This window comes from Nomascus leucogenys, chromosome 2, assembly GCF_006542625.1.
Source record: "Nomascus leucogenys isolate Asia chromosome 2, Asia_NLE_v1, whole genome shotgun sequence".
Classification (NCBI taxonomy): Eukaryota; Metazoa; Chordata; class Mammalia; order Primates; family Hylobatidae; genus Nomascus; species Nomascus leucogenys.
The window spans coordinates 106,617,253-106,638,505 of record NC_044382.1 but is presented as its reverse complement, the minus strand read 5'-3'; the positions used below and the strand labels follow the sequence as shown (position 1 = coordinate 106,638,505).

Genomic DNA, 21,253 nt, shown 5'->3' with positions numbered 1-21,253 from the left:
TGGACATTTGGGTTGGTTCCAAGTCTTTGCTATTGTGAATAGTGCCACAATAAGCATATGTGTGTATGTGTCTTCACAGCAGCATGATTTATAATCCTTCGGGTATATACCCAGTAATGGGATTGCTGGGTCAAATGGTATTTCTAGTTCTAGATCCCTGAGGAATCGCCACATTGTCTTCCACAATGGTTGAACTAGTTTACAGTCCCATCAACAGTGTAAAAGTGTTCCTGTTTCTCCACATCCTCTCCAGCACCTGTTGTTTCCTGACTTTTTAATGATGGCCATTCTAACTGGTGTGAGATGGTATCTCATTGTGGTTTTGATTTGCATTTCTCTGATGGCCAGTGATGATGAGCATTTTTTCATGTGTCTTTTGGCTGCATAAATGTCTTCTTTTGAGAAGTGTCTGTTCATATCCTTCGCCCACTTTTTGACAGGGTTGTTTTTTTCTTGTAAATTTGTTTGAGTTCTTTGTAGATTCTGGATATTAGCCCTTTGTCAGATGAGTAGATTGCAAAAATTTTCTCCCAATTTGTAGGTTCCCTGTTCACACTGATGGTAGTTTCTTTTACTGTGCAGAAGCTCTTTAGTTTAATTAGATCCCATTAGTCAATTTCGGCTTTTGTTGCCATTGCTTTTGGTGTTTTAGACATGAAGTCCTTGCCCACACCTATGTCCTGAATGGTATTGCCTAGGTTTTCTTCTAGGGTTTTTATGGTTTTAGGTCTAACATGTAAGTCTTTAATCCATCTTGAATTAATTTTTGTATAAGGTGTAAGGAAGGGATCCAGTTTCAGCTTTCTACATACGGCTAGCCAGTTATCCCAGCACCATTTATTAAATAGAGAATCCTTTCCCCATTTCTTGTTTTTGTCAGGTTTGTCAAAGATCAGATAGTTGTAGATATGTGGCATTATTTCTGAGGACTCTGTTCTGTCCCATTTGTCTATATCTCTGTTTTGGTACCAGTACCATGCTGTTTTGGTTACTGTATACTTGTACTATAGTTTGACGTCAGATAGTGTGATGCCTCCAGCTTTGTTCTTTTGGCTTAGGATTGACTTGGCGATGTGGGCTCTTTTTTGGTTCCACATGAACTTTAAAGTAGTTTTTTCCAATTCTGTGAAGAAAGTCATTGGTAGCTTGATGGGGATGGCATTGAATCTATAAATTACCTTGGGCAGTATGGCCATTTTCATGAAATTGATTCTTCCTACCCATGAGCATGGAATGTTCTTCCATTTGTTTGTATCCTCTTTTATTTCATTGAGCAGTGGTTTGTAGTTCTCCTTGAAGAGGTCCTTCACATCCCTTGTAAGTTGGATTCCTAGGTATTTTATTCTCTTTGAAGCAATTGTGAATGGGAGTTCACTCATGATTTGGCTCTCTGATTGTCTGTTATTGGTGTATAAGAATGCTTGTGATTTTTGTACATTGATTTTGTATCCTGAGACTTTGCTGAAGTTGCTTATCAGCTTGAGGAGATTTTGGGCTGAGACAATGGGGTTTTCTCGATATACAATCATGTCATCTGCAAACAGGGACATTCTGACTTCCTCTTTTCCTAATTGAATACCCTTTATTTCCTTCTCCTGCCTGATTGCCCTGGCCAGAATTTCCAACACTATGTTGAATAGGAGTGGTGAGAGAGGGCATCCCTGTCCTGTGCCAGTTTTCGAAGGGAATGCTTCCACTTTTGTCCATTCAGTATGATATTGGTTATGGGTTTGTCATAGAGAGCTCTTATTATTTTGAGATACATCCCATGAATACCTAATTTATTGAGAGTTTTTAGCATGAAGTGTTGTTGAATTTTGTCAAAGGCCTTTCCTGCATCTGTTGAGATAATCATGTGGTTTTTGTCATCGGTCCTGTTTGTATGCTGGATGACATTTATTGATTTGCGTATGTTGAACCAGCCTTGCATCCCAGGGATGAAGCCCACTTGATCATGGTGGATAAGCTTTTTGATGTGCTGCTGGATTCTGTTGGCCAGTTTTTTATTGAGGATTTTTGCATTGATGTTCATCAGGGATATTGGTCTAAAATTCTCTTTTTTTGTTGTGTCTCTGCCAGGCTTTGGTATCAGGATGATGGTGGCATCATACAATGAGTTAGGGAGGATTCCCTCTTTTTCTGTTGATTGGAATAGTTTCAGAAGGAATGGTACCAGTTCCTCCTTGTACCTCTGGTAGAATTTGGCTGTGAATCCATCTGGTCCTGGACTTTTTTTGGTTGGTAAGCTATTAATTATTGCCTCAATTTCAGAGCCTGTTATTGGTCTATTCAGAGATTCAACTTCTTCCAGGTTTAGTCTTGGGAGGGTGTATATGTCGAGGAATTTATCCATTTCTTCTGGATTTTCTAGTTTATTTGCATAGAAGTGTTTCTAGTATTCTCTGATGATAGTTTGTATGTCTGTGGGATTGGTAGTGATATCCCCTTTATCATTTTTTATTGCATCTATTTGATTCTTCTCTCTTTTGTTCTTTATTAGTCTTGCTAGCAGTCTATCAATTTTGTTGATCTTTTCAAAAAACCAGCTCCTGGATTCATTGATTTGTTGAAGGGTTTTTTGTGTCTCTATCTCCTTCAGTTCTGCTCTGATCTTAGTTATTTCTTGCCTTCTGCTAGCTTTTATATGTGATTGCTCTTGCTTCTCTAGTTCTTTTCATTGTGATGATAGGGTGTCAGTTTTAGATCTTTCCTGCTTTCTCTTGTGGGCATTTAGTGCTATAAATTTCCTGCTACAACACTGCTTTAAATGTGTCCCAGAGATTCTGGTATGTTGTGTCTTTGTTGTCATGTCATTGATTTCAAAGAACATCTTTATTTCTGCCTTCATTTCGTTATGTATCCAGTAGTCATTCAGGAGCAGGTTGTTCAGTTTCCATGTAGTTGAGCAGTTTTGAGTGAGTTTCCTAATCCTGAGTTCTAGTTTGATTGCACCGTGGTCTGAGAGACTGTTATAATTTCTGTTCTTTTACATTTGCTGAGGAGCACTTTACTTCCAACTATGTGGTCAATTTTGGAATAAGTGTGGTATGGTGCTGAGAAGAATGCATATTCTGTTGATTCGGGGTGGAGAGTTCTGTAGATGTCTATTAGGTCCACTTTGTGCAGAGCTGAGTTCAATTCCTGGATATCCTTCTTAAGTTTCTGTCTTGTTGATCTGTCTAATGTTGACAGTGGGGTGTTACAGTCTCCCATTATTATTGTGTGGGAGTCTAAGTCTCTTTGTAGGTCTCTAAAGACTTGCTTTATGAATCTGGGTGCTCCTGAGTTGGGTGCATATATATTTAGGACAGTTAGCTCTTCTTGTTGAATTGATCCCTTTACCATTATGTAATGGCCTTCTTTGTCTCTTTTGATCTTTGTTGGTTTAAAGTCTGTTTTATCAGAGACTAGGATTGCAACCCCTGCCTTTTTTTGTTTTCCATTTGCTTGGTAGATCTTCCTCCATCCCTTTATTTTGAGCCTATGTGTGTATCTGCACATGAGATGGGTTTCCTGAATACAGCACACTGATGGGTCTTGACTCTTTATCCAGTTTGCCAGTCTGTGTCTTTTATTTGGAGCATTTAGCCCATTTACATGTAAGGTTAATATTGTTGTGTGTGAATTTGATCTTGTCATTATGATGTTAGCTGGTTATTTTGCTTGTTAGTTGATGCAGTTTCTTCCTAGCCTCGATGGTCTTTACAATTTGGCATGTTTTTGCCGTGGCTGGTACTGGTTGTTCCTTTCCATGTTTAGTGCTTCCTTCATTAGCTGTTGTAGGGCAGGCCTGGTGGTGACAAAATCTCTCAGCATTTGCTTGTCCGTAAAGTATTTTATTTCTCCTTCACTTATGAAGCTTAGTTTGGCTGGATATGAAATTCTGGGTTGAAAATTCTTTTCTTTAAGAATGTTGAATATTGGCCCCCACTCTCTTCTGGCTTGTAGAATTTCTGCCAAGAGATCAGCTGTTAGTCTGATGGGCTTCCCTTTGTGGGTAACCCGACCTTTCTCTCTGGCTGCCCTTAACATTTTTTCCTTCATTTCAACTTTGGTGAATCTGACAGTTATGTGTCTTGGAGTTGCTCTTCTCGAGGAGTATCTTTGTGGCATTCTCTGTATTTCCTGAATTTGAATGTTGGCCTGCCTTGCTAGATTGGGGAAGTTCTCCTGGATAATATCTTGCAGAGTGTTTGCCAACTTGGTTCCATTCTCCCCGTCATTTTCAGGTACACCAATCAGATGTAGATTTGGTCTTTTCACATAGTCCCATATTTCTTGGAGGCTTTGTTCATTTCTTTTTATTCTTTTTTCTCTAAACTTCTCTTCTTGCTTCATTTCATTCATTTGATCTTCCATCACTGATAACCTTTCTTCTGGTTGATCAAATTGGCTACTGAAGCTTGTGCATTCGTCATGTAGTTCTCCTGCCTTGGTTTTCAGCTTCATGAGGTCCTTTAAGGACTTCTCTGCATTGGGTATTCTAGTTAGCCATTCGTCTAATCTTTTTTCAAGGTTTTTAACTTCTTTGCCATGGGTCCGAACTTTCTCCTTTAGCTCGGAGAAGTTTGATTGTCTGAAGCCTTCATCTCTCAACTCATCAAAGTCATTCTCCGTCCAGCTTTGTTCTGTTGCTGGTGAGGAGCTGCGTTCCTTTGGAGGAGGACAGGAGCTCTGATTTTCAGAATTTTCAGTTTTTCTGCTTTGTTTCATCCCCATCTTTGTGGTTTTATCTACCTTTGGTCTTTGATGATGGTGACGTACAGATAGGGTTTTGGTGTGGATTTCCTTTCTGTTTGTTAATTTTCCTTCTAACAATCAGGGCCCTCAGCTGCAGGTCTGTTGGAGTTTGCCAGAGGTCCACTCCAGACCCTATTTGCCTGGGTACCAGCAGTGGAGGCTGCAGAACAGTGAATATTGGTGAACAGAAAATGTTGCTGCCTGATCATTCCTCTGGAAGTTTTGTCTCAGAGGAGTACCCAGCCATGTGAGGTCTCATTCTGCCCCTACTGGGGGGTGCCTCCCAGTTAGGCTACTCGGGGGTCAGGGACCCACTTGAGGAGGCAGTCTGTCTATTCTCAGATCTCAAGCTGCGTGCTGGGAGAACCACTACTGTCTTCAAAGCTGTCAGACAGGGACATTTAAGTCTGCAGAGGTTTCTGCTGCCTTTTGTTTGGGTATGCTCCGCCCCCAGAGGTGGAGTCTACAGAGGCCGGCAGGCCTCCTTGGGCTGCAGTGGGCTCCACCCAGTTTGAGCTTCCCAGTGGCGCGGCTGCTTTGTTTACATACTCAAGCCTCAGCAATGGCAGGCACCCCTCCCCCAGCCTTGCTGCCACCTTGCAGTTTGATCTCAGACTGCTGTGCTAGCAATGAGCGAGGCTCCGTGGGCCTAGGACCCTCCGAGCGAGGCGTGGGATATAATCTCCTGGTGTGCCATTTGCTAAGACCTTCGGAAAAGCGCAGTAGCAGGGTGGGAGTGACCCAGTATTCCAGGTGCTGTCTGTCACCCCTTTCCTTGGCTAGGAAAGGGAATTCCCTAATCGTTTGCACTTCCTGGGTGAAGCGATGCCTCACCCTGCTTCGGCTCACGCTCACTGCACTGAACCCACTGTCCTGCACCCACTGTCTGACAATCCCCAGTGAGATGAACCCAGTACCTCAGTTGGAAATGCAGAAATCATTCATCTTCTGCGTCGTTCATGCTAGGAGCTGTAGACTGGAGCTTTTCCTATTTGGCCATGTTGGAACTGCCCCCCAGATAATCACCTTATAGTGCTTTCAGGGTAATATGTGAGAAAACTAGAGCAGTAGTCCCCAACCACTTTAGCACCAGGAATTGGTTTTGCAGAAGACAGTTCTTCCACAGACAATGTGGGGTGGGGAGGATGGCTTCAGAAACTGTTCCCCATCGGATCACCAGGCATTAGCTATATTCTCATAAGGAGCGCACAACCTAGGTCCTTTGCATGTGCAGTTCACAATAGGGTTCATATTCTTATGAGAATGTAATACTGCTGCTGAGTTGACAGGAAACAGAGCTCAGCTTTGCTCTCCAGCTGCTCATCTCCTAGTGTGCAGCCTGGTTTCTAACAGGCCACAGACCGACACCATGGCCTGGGGATTGGGAACCCCTTGAACTAGGGATCAGTAAAAAGTGGGAAAACATTTTGGATTTCTTAAAAATGGTAGCTATTTAAATTAATTCATTACTTTTCTCACCCTTAACTCTCTTGTTATTAGACAATGAGTGTCTGCTAGGTACTGTGATATGCATAATTTATAAGAAAGGCAGGATTTCTGTCCTCGATGAGCTTAATGTCAGGCTTGGAAGATAGACACAGAATAGGCTGGGTGTGTTGGCTCAAACCTGTAATCCCAGCACTTTGGGAGGCCGAGGTGGTTGGATCACCAGGTCAGGAGTTCTAGACCAGCCTGGCCAACATGGTGAAATCCCATCTCTACTAAAAATACAAAATTTAGAATTTAGCCAGGCATGGTGGCACGCACCTGTAATCCCAGCTACTCGGGAGCCTGGGGCAGGAGAATTGTTTGAACCCAGGGAGCGGAGGTTGAAGCAAGCCAAGATTGCACCACTGCACTCCAGCCTGGGTGACAGAGCAAGACTCCATCAAAAAATAAAAAAATTAAAAAAAAAAGATAGACACAGAATGTTACTTACATGTAAGTATTATGAAGGAAAAGTACAGAGTACAACAGAAGCATGTAGCAGGGAATCTTTTATAACTTAATTTTGGAAGTGACATAAGATCACCTCTGCCATATTCTATTGGTCACACTGATCTGGAATCTCCTGGAACAACATACACGGGAACTACCCAAACATATAAACTTCAGGAGGTGGAGATCATTGGGGGCCATTTGGAAGCTGGTTATCCAAGGATCCTAGTCTAGATTTGCAATTGTAACATTGTCTTTGCTACTTAGACACACAAAAATAGCTAGTAAACGTAATAAATAGTTATATATAAAATTTAAGGACAAAACCAGAGAAATATCACAATCCTCAATGCTTTTAAATTATTTGTAAGAAGCTAACCATTTGCTGTGGAAAGCATCCATGAGTGATCTGTGTCCAATGCACATTCAAGAATTCTAGAATCTAGGCATGAAAACCAAGCAATATGGCAGCATAGAGCCCTGTTTCCCTTCCCACTCACATGGTGACAGAATCGTGAATGAGCTCAGACTAATCAAATTCAAAGAAAAACAATGTTAGCAAGGGCTAGTGTAACCAGAGAATCTGCAAACTACAAGTACATTAGAGAAGTTCCAGTACTTGCCTATAGGGATGCTCTGTCCCTAGCACCTCTGCTGTGTGAGGATGTCTGTCTTGCTGCAACACTGTATAGACTGTTCTGCTAGGGAAACAGAAACACTGGTGGGTTTTTTCCACTAATTCTTATCTAATTCTTGATATAACTATCACTTATTTTAGCAGTATATTTTTCCCCTAATGAGAGAATTGTTTAACCCAACATTCAAAATAAATAACAATTTAATTTCTGCAGTAAACTGCTCTGACATCTGCTACAATAAACAAGAGCAAGATTATGTGCTTGCTTTGTCATTTTGAAAAGACTTATTAAATATTCAATCCTTAGAAATTGTAATTTATATTTAAAGAATATTAGAAAGGAGAAGTTATATGTGATTATTCATAGATATATATTTGCATTTCAAGTAAATGAGGAAAGAGGAACCAGACTAAAATGCATTTTTGTTTCTCTTTGTCTACTTTATGTACCTTATTTTAGTACAAATCTGGAGACCTAGAATTCACTACCCAAAGAATTTGCTATGACCTCATTCTTACCAGATTAAGCTAAGAATGATAAAAGCATGTGAAAATTCAATAAAGATACTGATCATTTCTTTAATTATGTAAACATTTGAGGATTTTCTTTTACATTTGGGATCATTAAGCTGATATTTGTGGACTATTTTTTAAAAATAAGTATTTGTGTGTGCGTTTAATTAATTTTACTTATAAAATGTTTCTATCAGTCCCTTAGCTCATGGGCTCCCAACCATCAGGCCACAGACTGGTACCCTCCATGGTCTGTTACAAACCAGGCCGCACAGCAGGAAGTGAGTGGTGGGCGAGCCAGCATTACCACCTAAGCTTCTCCTTCTGTCAGATCAGATCATCAGCAGCATGAGATTCTCACAGGAGCTTGCACCCTGTATTGCAAACTGGGCATGTAAGGGATCTAGATTGTGCACCTATGAGAATATCTGATGATCTGAGGTGGAAGACTTTCCAAAACCATTCCCCACAACCCTCCCCCACAGCCCCCCACCCACCCACCCACCCCACAACAAATCCTTCCCATCCATGGAAAAATTGTCTTCCATGAAACTGGTCTCTGGTGCCAAAAAGGTTGGAGACCACTGCTTAGCTGGTTCTTAAGTGAGACAAATTTGAACATACCATATAATTAGATTAAAGCAAACATTTCTGAACCCGGCTCTTTTCTTAATTTTACTTTGAGCAACAGGTGATGGTAACTGTGCCTAGTATTTCCTGTATTTCATGTTCATGCATGTTTGTCAAGCAAGTGCAATATGTAGCATATCTCTGTAGTGATCCCTGCTTCCTGTGAGAGACTCGGTTCAAAGTTTATGAATAGTTGAAGGATGAGGCAGAGCAGCAAACTTATCAGCTTTAATTTGTCACTCTACAGCCTGCCTCCATATTAAGTCCTCACATCCAGAGATGGTCCATAACTTTGAGATTAGCTAAGCCTATGAGATAATGCATTTTATTTCATTAACCATCTGTGGTGTGCTGCTAGGGATTTATAAATGCTGGTCAATGCTTGTGTTCCCTTAAGGATAATTTTGCAATCAGTCTGCAAAGATGTGAATAGAAACCACCCAGCCCTGAGGAAAGATGACATCCCCACTCAGATAAATAAAGATATGGGGAAAACATGATGACTAAATAAAATATATGGGATGCTGGGCCAAAGTAAAGAAGACAAACTTCCTGGAAGGAGCCATAGAATGATAAAATAATGAGAACTTTAAAGTCAGCCTGGTTCTATTTCTTCACTTTAATGATGAGAAAAAATGTGCTCCAAAAAGAGCTTTTTTCTTCTTTTCTTTCTTTTTTTTTTTTCTTTTTTTTTTTTTCAGAGTCATGGGCTATGTGAGTTGAAAACAACTCTGAGTCTAGTGTTTTCACTGGGAAGCCTTTCTCTCTGGAGCATCTCACAGAGAGGTTACTGCAAGCACACCACACTCCAGCAGTATGGGAGCCTGTATTCTTTTAAAACAGAACTTAACAAAGAACACAGACACACAAACCCACAAAAAGATTACTGTTAGCAAACAGATGACTGAATCACTGGGTCTTTTCCACTTTTGATTTGAGGGGTTTATGATGATTAATGCAGGATGATGTGAGAGGCTGCTTTCTGCACAAAAAAGTCCGGAGCACTAGGGAAAAAGTGGAAAAGGAAAACTGATGTTCAAAACCACAGAATCATATGTGACAGAGGGAGCCAGAACCTCTCCAACTAAGGCTTACAGAGCACACCACATAGAGGCTAGCGTGGCTCAGGCTGCCTGTGCCAGTCTACTAGGCTGGTACTCTCCACTCTGAAGGGGGGAGAAGGAAGAGGATTGGAAAGCAGCAAGGTCAGTGGCTCTGGCACTCTACCTGTAATGCATTAAACACATCCCAAGGCTTGTGTGGATGAAAGATGGGCTTTCTGAGGCTACATGGACTTTAAAGATTGAATAATTCCAAATGAAGGTACAATTTGTATTTAGTACACATGGATCTCTTTGAAATGTTTCACTGGAACTGGTGGTAAAAATTTTTGATTGTGAATGAAAATTTTCCAGTTGTCTCTGGATATATTCCTAAGACCCTCTGACTAAACATACACTGCATATATTTGTTTAACATATAATCAGATTGATTCTGTAAAAAATATGTAATGTGATTATATATGCTTATACAGTAAAAAAATAAAAACTTCACGTCTGTCTGCATGCATCTGTCAGAAATACCTATGGCAATATACTGACAGAGGAAATTCTTGCACTATTTATTATACATAATGTGGACTTATAATTGCATAAGAACGGAAACAGAAAAATTGATGTGAAAATGTACCCCACACTTGGACAATGAAGGATTCCCCAGTCCAAGCTTTTAAAGTATTTTACATACAATTCTTAAATAGATTAAAATACAAATATAGATCAAGAAGGATTCACCTGATCTTTGCCTGATCCCAAGCTGGCTTATAAAAACCTTACTTAAAGTACAGTTTATCTTCTACTGCCCACCAGAATCCCATAGGCTTCATGTATGGAAAATCTAATTCAGAAGAATCAAACTGGGGTTAGGAATGTATGTGTTAAAAACCTCTAGATATCTAAGTAATTTGTTATATTTTTAACTTTAAGAACTTCTGACTCACAGCACCATCACTTTCCCCTAACACAAATCCCAATCATAAAGCTTACTCTCTCATGCTTGAAGAATATGAGAACTATTCTGATGAACCAAAGCTCTGAGGACATGGGAAAGAGTAGTTATTCTAAAGGGCCAGTATTAGGCCCAGATGTTTAGGTAAAGGGAATTGAGAGTCAGTCCCCCAAGCTAGCACATCAGACTCCTCAAGGGCAGCATTTGTGTCTCATTTGCATCCTCACTTCTGGCACAGGATTTGAAGCTAAAAAGGGCTTGATCAATGAAAGCAGCATTCTCACTGGGGAGAGTGGACCATCAACATTTTTTAAGGTCTGTGCAACTCAGAGGAGAAGACCAAAAATTAAAAAGAACGAGGAGAAGTATATTAGATATAGATGTCTATTATCTACTTTCATACTGCATGAGGTTTAGACTAACATTTAAATGATCAAGGACATGGAAGTTGGACAGCTATATTTAGCTCTACTTTAAAAGATCAGTGAGTGGCTTTATTCCTTGCTTTTCCTCAGTGTCATATATCTGTTTCAAGGTCTACGGAATCTAATATATACATATAAGATATATGTGTGTGTATTGATCCCTTTCTCCTAAAATTAATGAGATGAATCTAGCTATTTGCAAAGGATTCATTGATAAGGATGCCGAAAGGAGAGAAACATGGAGGTTAATGGGTCCATTTTGTCATGTAACCGTTTTGATGAATAGTGACAAGGTAGATCCCCGCTGTACTAGTCTTTTCTCTTTAAGTAGATAATAATGATTTACTTCTATAAACCACTGACCTTTTATGACTTAGGTCTAAGACTTTAAGGGGAGAATAAGGGAGGTACAAGAAGGATACCACCTGAGATAACATGAACTAAGTCTTTATTAACCATAACTTGACATTAGCTGGCAACTCATTTCCTCTAAAATGCAGTATTACAAAGGTTTTACTGTGTGTATACCCATGTCTATATGGTAATGAGATGGGGTTTTTATGTGGTTTATGGAAAACAGAAATCATTATTTTATAGCCACTTCCTGCCCTTTTCCCTATTCTCAGCAGTAAATTCTCTTTCTTTTAATGTTCTATATATCCCCACCTCAATTTCTAATGTCTCTTAGGTCAACAATGTTCTAAATGTCCAATAAAGTCAACTTCAGGTTTCTCTTATTGTTTTTCATCTCTGATCCATCTGAACATACCACTCATTAGGAGTGAGAGCAAGAGAAAAAAATATTTTTGTTGAGAGATTTATATTTAGCATTTTACAATTTCTATTGCATAGACAGGAAAGTTAAATCATACAATAATAAGATGATTGTTTTAGATTACTAAATAGTTCATCTAAAAGGAAAACAGAAAAAAAAGAAACCAACCTATACTTAAATATTTTAAGAAATTAAAGGTTTTTTATTTTTATTTTTTACTTAACTTTTAACCAAGTTCTTTAGTTAGACAGACATGGGAAGAAATTGTGGGGTTCAAAGACCATAGGAATACAGCCAGCAGGTTTAGAAAGAAGATTGGTTTGTGGGAAAAAAGGTACAAGTATGTTATCAATTAGAACCATATCATAGCCTTTTTCTGTTGGAAAAAGGAATTATTTTTGGACTGTAACATGTAGTCTTATGGTGTTTCTCCCCTTAGATTTGGAGTATAAATAATATTAAAAAAAAAAAAAAGCTGTCTGGTTTCCCACAATCCACAGGAGGTTTGTGTGTCTGCACTCTTGCTCACACCCTGAAATTCTGTTATATTAGTCTCCCTCCCTCTCTGGGGAGCAGATGATGCCTCTTCATCTTTGCAGAGCTTGCCTTCACATGGTAATGAAACTCACTAAGGAATGCAAGAAAAATTATGAAAAAAAAGGCTAGGTTAAATGATACTCCAACTGCTAAATCTCAATGATGTCTGCTCCTCAAGAAACATGTGCATATGTGGTTTCCCCCAAGAAATCCTACCTAAACTTCCTATCCTCCTACTCTCTGATATTTTTGATATTTTCTCAAATGAAAGAATACCACCAAGGTGTACAGCATGTACACACTAAATTATACTTTAAGTACCATATGACATTTACAGAAAGGGTCTTAAAAACACTAAACGTCTGTTTGGACATGAAGAGGAAATAACCATTGTGAAATTTCTCAGCAAAATCAGTTTACTGGGAATGACATGGAAGGTCAGGAGCCATTATATTTTCTGTTGCAGCTGCTTAAACACTGGCTAGAAATTAAAACATTGGAATAACTTCTTTGCTTTATGGTCATGATGCAACTCAGTGGTTTCAAACTTGTTACCAAGGACAAGCCAATCCTGAAAATAGGTCCGTTTTCCACTAGTTCTTTAGAAAAGAAAATGTTTAGCTTTCCCCAGTCTGTCAATCTTGTGGTAAGGAAATGCCACCACGGTACCTTTTATAAGAATTTGGGCTCAGAAACAGCTGTACAAATCATAAAATAAGGTTTTTTTCCCTTTAATCCAACTGGCATTCAAGTCAATGAGCATTTTCAGTAACAAATTATAAAGCAGACTCGCTTTGAAACCCAACCTGAAAAGAGAGACACACACAACCATGACAACCTGTTTAGAACTAGATATTCTGATTTTCAACACTGGAAAATGAGGGGAAATCATCTATGATACTGTAAGCAAAGCTCTACTAGTGTTCTCTACTTGCCTGTAGATGGAAAAGCAAATCAATGCAATAGCCCCAGGTTTCTGGAAGAAAGAGAAAAAAATGTCCTTGAGAGATGATACGAAGAATATTATTCTTTCATGAACTAATATTCTCTCCTTATTGGTTTTAAATGAACAAAGGACTTAAATCCCCAAATGGGAAGCTAAATAAAGCCTTCACAGTACACAGCAATAACAAGTGAATCACTGAAACTAATTTTAACCCCAGAGTGACAGAGAATGGTAAATCGTTTCCTTCCCCCTTGCACCCTCCCCTCCCTGCACGCAAAATTTTGCTGTTAGATTTCACCACATTAAAATGTAATTTCATCTTATTCTATGCCTGCCTTTGTTGCTTCTAAGAGTCTAGCTTCCTTTCTTCCCACACTAGTAGGGAAGAAGGCACAATTTTGTATTATTTATTTTTTAAAACATACGTGTTTTTTTAAATTTTAGTTCATTGTGATAAGAACACAACATGAGATCCATTCTTTTCACACATTTTTAAGTGTACAGTATATTATTGTTGACAAGGGTTACAGCAGATCTCTAGAGCCTGTTTATTTTGCTTCACTGAAACTCTGCCCATTTTATTGACAGTGGGCAGAACCATAGCTGCCCTGGTAAGATACTGCAGGACACTGGCAATTAAATTGGGCAGTGCAATATGTCCCCCACAAGAGTTCTGAAAGCCTGTTTTAAAGATATCTAAGATGGTAGAGTGTGTTTAGGGCAGACCACCTTTCCTGGTTCTCGTCTTTCTCCTATGAGAAAGACTTTGTCAGCAGAGGAGCTAGACACACAGGCCTAGGAGAGGCTTTTTTATTTAAATCGGTGCAATATGTTCTGAGCCTCTCACCTTGTGCCTTGCACAGAGATTTTGCCCTAAGGAACCCTGCTTCCTGAGTGAGCAGATCTCAGAAAAGCAAACAACAGAGTTCTGTTACAAATAAATTATTATGAAACCATTTCTATATTTGAATATCTGAAGGGCTCTGTATGGCTTTGTAGAGCAGCAAGATCTGGAGGAAAGGGATGCTGTGGTAATCACCCAGGACTTAACCCAGGGGATTAAAAAATAACCCAGAGTCTGGCCAGTAGAAGACAAGGGGAAGGTTCAGATTGCTAAACTCAAAGCTGTTGAGAAACTAAGTGTTGATGAGAGAACACTCAAATCATTAGGATAAAAACAATCAACAAACTCTTCGGTAGAAAGGTAAACAAAGGGAGATGACCCACCTTCCCCTTTCTCCCCTACCCTCGGTTCTCCATATTCACTTTGAACAGCTGAGTATCATTCAACAGCAATCAACATTTAATGAGCACGTATTATGAGAGAGGCAAAGAGCACAATCCTAATCACACATGAGCCAGGCACAGAGCAAGCTCCTAATCACACCAAGTCAATCAAGACATGGTTCCTAACCATAACACCAATAAAAATTCTTCAATGGAGTGCTGCCCACACGGCTTTGAATCTATCATTAGTTAGATAATTGATGGTGTGGTTTTTCAAGGCCTAAACTTTCTGAGTGCTCAGTGGGTCAACAACTGTGCAAGGCATTTAAACTGTAATCTTTCTGATTAGACCTATAAGTTAAACGTCACCTACCACCATTTTACTGACATGAACTAAATTATGAACAATGAAGAAACTTGCCCAAGCTTAGCTATAAATGGCAGAATTGAGATTTAGATGTTTTTATGACTCAACACCAATGGCCTGTTACCATGTAAGTGCTGGTGTTCTTCATTTAGGTAGTTTATGTAACAGATATTAATAACCTCCTCCTACTATGTTGTTTAAGAAGCATTTTATGCAGAAATGGAAACAAAAGGAAAAATAATCATAAAATACTGGTCTTTCTCATTGATGAGAATGTTCAAATTGGATACACACTCACTTGGATGTACAAATGCATTGTCTCTCCTTCATCCCCCAGGAGATACGGCTCGGCATATCTGGTTGCCAGAGAGAGATTGCAGCTGGCTGGAAACATTACACAGCACTGTGCGAGCCTGCAGTGTATTATCACTATTATATTTTCTGATTATGGCAACGATTAAGCTCGCAGCTTCTTCATATGTTAGATAGTATTAGCAAAGTTCAGCATGAATAAAGAGAATCAATCCAAACAATAATTTAACCTGCTTTTCATGGGTCTGCCAGTTTCCTGTAATCATTAAAAAATTACGTATCACAGATTTCAATTTTGAATGTTATAAGCATTTTCATTCCTTTTTACTTTACCCATTTTCCATACAAATTCATTTATATTTTATAAATCAATAAACACAGAAGTTAAAAAATTTTCATGGCCGGGAGTGGTGGCTAATGCCTGTAATCCCAGCACTTTAGGAGGCCAAGGCGGGCAGATCACGAGGTCAGGAGATCGAGACCATCCTGGCTAACACGGTGAAACCCCGTCTCTACTAAAAATACAAAAAATTAGCTGGGCATGGTGGTGGGCGCCTGTAGTCCCAGCTGCTCGGGAGGCTGAGGCAGCAGAATGGCGTCAACCCAGGAGGTGGAGCTTGCAGTGAGCCGAGATCGTGCCACTGCACTCCAGCCTGGGGGACAGAGCAAGACTCCGTCTCAAAACAACAACAACAACAACAACAACTTTCACATAATAGCAAAATAAGTTGGTTACAGATTTTTAATGTCATTAACTAATAATTTCTTTACTTTTTATGATTTGTATAGCTGGAAAACAGATCAGGTACAAAAAATGCATATTTTAAGTTCACATGATCTATTCTAAAACATTGTAAAATATATTATTACATACTGACCTTTTAGGTTTATTAAAATATTCATTTGATACATAGTTATGCATTTATTTTTGGGGGGAAGTTCAGTGGATAACCACCAATGAGCAACTGGGAATAGACATAGCATTTAGATGAGATGGCCTTGTAAGTCACATAATAGAACATTGGCTTTCATCCTTAGCCCTTACAAGTGGCAACAGAGGTAAGTGAGAGGTATGAAACATTCATTCATTCAACAAATACTTATTAGGCATTTACTGTGAAAGGAGTGTATTCCAAGCGGAAAGAAAAACAACTCTGCAAGGTCTATTTTGTATTATTCAACGATGAGAAACAAAATCAGTGTGGATGAAGTAGAATGTGCTAGGGTACAGCTGCAGCAGATGAAGTTAGATGGTATAGATATGTCAAATCATGTTTGGATGTGTTTGTAGGGATACTGAATTCTATTCTCGGTTAAATGGGAAGCTGATGGAGGCTATTCATTGGGGGCATTACATGACCTCAGAATCCAATACTATCTTGACTTGTTTCTGCTCTTTTGATGAATATCTGTAAGCTGGATCTTTATGGGCAATATATATTCTTGAGTTCCATGTATAAGAACACCAGTTTAGGGATTATGACTAGGTCCATTAATGGAATAGTTAGTGAGAAATATTTGTGAGCCAGAGCTGGGTGGGGGACAGGTTGAAGAAATGTTGGACCAAAAATCAGAAGTAAGCAGATCTTTTGTGTTGGCCAAGAATAGATGGATAAGATAGGGAGGAAAAACAAATGACAAACTGGAAGTGGTGAGTTATGATGTCATAGCAGAAATAGAGGGGTGGGAGAATCAAAGATGAGTATGTAACCAATACCAGATGATGTTGGTAACTTCATGGAGTCCAGATGAATTTCTCTAGATAATTTCCTGCCACTACAAATAAGGTCTCATACATGACAGAGTCAAAATTTTGTTCAAATTCCAGTAAAGAATTAAATGATCCCATCTATTTGATAGCATCTTTGAGTTTAATGGACTTTAATGTAATTTTATCTTAAAATAATTTTGCCATTTCTCAGTTGAAAAAACAAAATTTAGAGACTTTAAAGCAAAATGAATAAGGACAAATCAGTTATTAAACTCAAATATTTTGACTCTCAACCCTTTGTTGAGAGTTTTAACCTTGTCACTAATTTAAACTTCTAAAAATATGCTGCTTGCATGATTTCAGACCATATGAATTGGAAGTTCAACATAACATTTCATATATTTTTAGGAGTCATTGAAATGAAATGTTAATTCAGGCTCTAAATATGTAATTTTCTTGTTCATATTTGATAGTAATTAAAAAGAAGATAGCTGCTGATAGTTGGATTCTTTGGGTAATGAATCTGCCACTTAATTGAGTAATGAGATCTTGGACCTTTTGGTGAAGCTTCATTTTTAATACAGACAGAAGGAGCCTAAAATCAAATCTGTGAAATAATTGGATAACTCAGGTTATAATTAAAATCAGGGTATGACAAAAATCATGGGCTTGTTTCCTTGCAAATTTGAAATTAAGTAATTAAAGATAAGTGCTGACATTTCTGTTTAACCTGAAGTCTGCCTTATGTGTATTAAGTAAAAAAAGAACATCATTATATATAAAGAATGTACACGGGCCAGGAATGGTGGCTTACACCTTTAATCCTGGCACTTTAGAAGGCTAAGGCAGGCAGATTGCTTGAGCCCAGGTGTTTGAGACCAGCCTGGGCAACATGGTGAAACCCCATCTCTACAAAAAATAGAAAAATTAGCCAGGCATAGTGGCACACCTGTGGTCCCAGCTACTTGGGAGGCTGAAGTGGAAGATAGTGTGAGCCCGGGAGGTGGAGGCTGCAGTGAGCTTTAATCATGCCACTCACTCCAGCCTGGGTGACAGAGCAAAACCCTGTCAAAAAAAAAAAAAAATGAAAAACAAAAATCATACAAGGAGTTAGTCACTGAAAAATGTCAGAAGTGTTTTGGCAAAGAAGCCAGGATTTTCTTCCCCAGTGATTATGTAAAAATCCAATCAAGCAAGCAGATAGATTGTATTCCTCAATAAAATGCTTGTCAGGAAATGAGTAAAATTCTGTAATTGACATCTTGGAAAAACAACAAATGAGTAGATAAAGAAGCCAAGATATAGTGCCACTGAGTTACAGGTGGTAATAGACAACAAAGAATATATCAGATTTAACAAAAGTAGCATCTAAATAAAAATTTAGAAGATCTATATCAATCGTTCTCATTGATGACTGATTCTGCTCCCCCAGGAGACATTTGACAATGTCTAGAGAGGTTTTTGTTTGTTTGTTTTTGTTTTAATTTTCACAAATACGGTGCTATTGGCATGTAGTGGGTGGAGCTAGGGATGCTGCTAAATATCCTACAATACATGTTAAAAGTGCCAGGGTTCAGAAGCACTCATCTAAATAAAGATTTTACTATGAAACCACTTGGAGGAGAATTAGTCTTTCCTAAATTAATTGCAAGCAAGAAATTAGTGGTGGATGGTGCCATAAACCAGGGCTAAATAATGTAGGAGAGTTGGAGGCACTTTGAGTCACCATCACTAAAAGAGAAAATAAAGGAAAAGTCATGGATGTCCACCACAGAGTACTATACAGCAGTTAGAAACAAAAGGTTAGATAGACTCATAGCACTATACAGAAACAGAGCACGGATTTAAACATAAAGAACAGTGGGAAATATCTATCAAAATACTTTTTACAAATATGCCAAGTACAATAAGCAACAAAATACAAACAAAATAACAGTACACATTTTGCAAGAACACAAATAAGCAAAATGATGTGTTAAATTTCTTAGCATCATTGCATGTCTAGAAGGAGAAAATAGAGAACTATGGCAGGAAGATAATTGATCAATTAATCAGTCAATCAAGAGAGAAGCTAATAAAAATAATGTGCTATGCACTGAGATTTATGATTACTTCAATCCTCTTCATCTTATGCCCAAATACATATTATATATGTATTATATATATATTCTTAGCATATATAATATGCTATATGTATGTATGCTAGTATGTATAATATGCTATACACATAATATAATATATATGCTAAGAATATTGACACTAGGTGTGAATACTCGAAATCAGTACAGACGGTAATCAAATACAATTTTAATTATTCACATCTGGATTCATAGATTTTTCTCATTAAGGATAGGTATGAGGAATACATTTTTGGGAGAATAAATAACTGCTTCTTAGATTAAGTAACTTTAGAATTCACATTGAAAGGAAATACACTAAGTTCTGCATAAAAGACAGGAATTGAATCAGGAATTATACAATCATTATATATTAGTGATTAGTATATGATTAAGTTTCACTTTCTACTGAGGGTGGAAAAGCCAAGAAACATAGAACACATGCTAACTCACTTTTGGAAAAGAGACCTACATCAAAATGTGAATATTAGAATAAAATGCAAGGGAGTTGGAAAAAAAAAAAAAGCAAATAATCTACCAGAAACCTGGAAACTGTTTAAAACACCTTATTAGAAGCCCAGGGAAAATATGTGCCAAGGATCAAGAAACCCAGGTGCTCAAACAAAAACCCTGTATGGCTAACTGGCAAAGCAAAAAAGGTCATTGTGGGTGAGAAAAAGGAGATGGCATTTTTTAAAGGTACAACTGGTAAAGGGGACAAAACAAGAAAATCTATTAAGTAAGGTAAATCAGGTGCAAAAAACCCCATAAGACTAGCTAAAAAAAAAAAAAAAAAAAGACTTTAAGGAATACTGTGCTTTATATTCCAAAGAAAATAATAAAAGCTTTTTAAAAAAATAAATCAACAGCCAGACATGGTGGCTCATGCCTGCAATCCCAGAACTTTGGGAGGCCAAGGCAGACAGATCACCTGAGGTCAGGAGTTCGAGACCAACCTGACCAACATGGAGAAACCCTGTCTGTACTAAAAATACAAAACTAGCTGGGTGTGGTGGTGCATGCCTGTAATCTTAGCTACTCAGGAGGCTGAGGCAGGAGACTCGCTTGAACCCAGGAGGCAGAGGTTGCAGTGAGCCGAGATTGCGCCATTGCACTCCAGCCTGGGTAAGAAGAGTGAAATGCCATCTTTAAATCAATCAATCAATCAATCAATCAATCAATCAATCAATAGTAGGATGCCAGCTTGAGAATCACCAGGACTATACAATGATGGTAGTTGAAAAGCTGACCTTTGAAATAGAATTCAACAAAGAGAATCAATAGATTCTTTACTTTGATTTTTATTATGAAAAAGTTAGCTAAATATCTAGCTATACATAATTGTAAAAAATAAAAAAAAACCAGACAATTAATAAAAATACTTTGTAAATCCAAATATTCTCTTCATCAATGGCTTAGAATTAGAAAAGTAATATTTTAAAATTATGGATTTGGGGGCCTATGATTGTATTTTTCATAAGTTTCCATGTGATTTTGATGATTGGTTTGTTTAGGAATCACTGTTCCAAATCTAATAGCAATCTAGAACTTAAATATAAACAATATCATGGCTAAAGTAAGTAATTATTCAGCTCATTTGTCAAGAAACAACATCCAAATCCATACTCTGCTGAACAACTGGAACAAGCTCATAGCTAATGTAATTTGCACCCAGAAAAGACCCTGAAAAGTACAAACTGTTAAAATACACTACCATATCTGACTGTCTGGAATTACAATAAAAGGCAAGATTATTTTACACTTAAATATGCATAGAAATTTAGTGGAAAGGCAATATGGTATTCTTTCAAGGGAAATTGTTTCTATTAATTTTAGAATTATTTGACAGATCATTTATATGAGAAACAATTTATTCAGAATTTAAATTATATAAAATTATGTAATTAAGGGTATTAAAAGCAGTTGATCAGTATGAAGTGGGAAGAACAAATTCTTTAAAGAGGGGATGACTCATAGACAGAAAAACAAAGGCTAGGGAGAGATAGGCTCCTTTCAAAAATGAGAAACAGATACCATGATGTAACAGTGGCCACAGGTGCCCAGATAGTTGGACAAACATTATTCTGGGTGTTTCTGTGAGAGTATTTTTAAATGAGATTAACAATGAAGTCATTAGACAAAAGCAGATTGCCCTCATAGTGTGGATGGGCCTCATCCAATCAGTTGAAGGCCTACATAGAAGAAAAGGCTGACAATTTCTTGAGTGAGAGAATTCTCCTGCCTGATGGTCCTCAAACTGGAACATCAGCTCTTCCTGGTTCTACAGCAGCTTTCCAATTTCAGTCACCAACTGGGACATTGGCTCTGCAGATTTTGGGTTTGCCAACATGTGAGCCAATTCCTTACCACA

General features: G+C 38.3%; 1 long non-coding RNA gene across 1 annotated transcript in view; it reads left to right on the top strand.

Annotated features, from left to right (window-relative positions):
* The window catches only part of LOC115837527, a 72,684-nt gene that overhangs the window by 38,043 nt on the left and 13,388 nt on the right, over window positions 1–21,253 (top strand). The gene's annotated exons all lie outside the window — the stretch shown is intronic.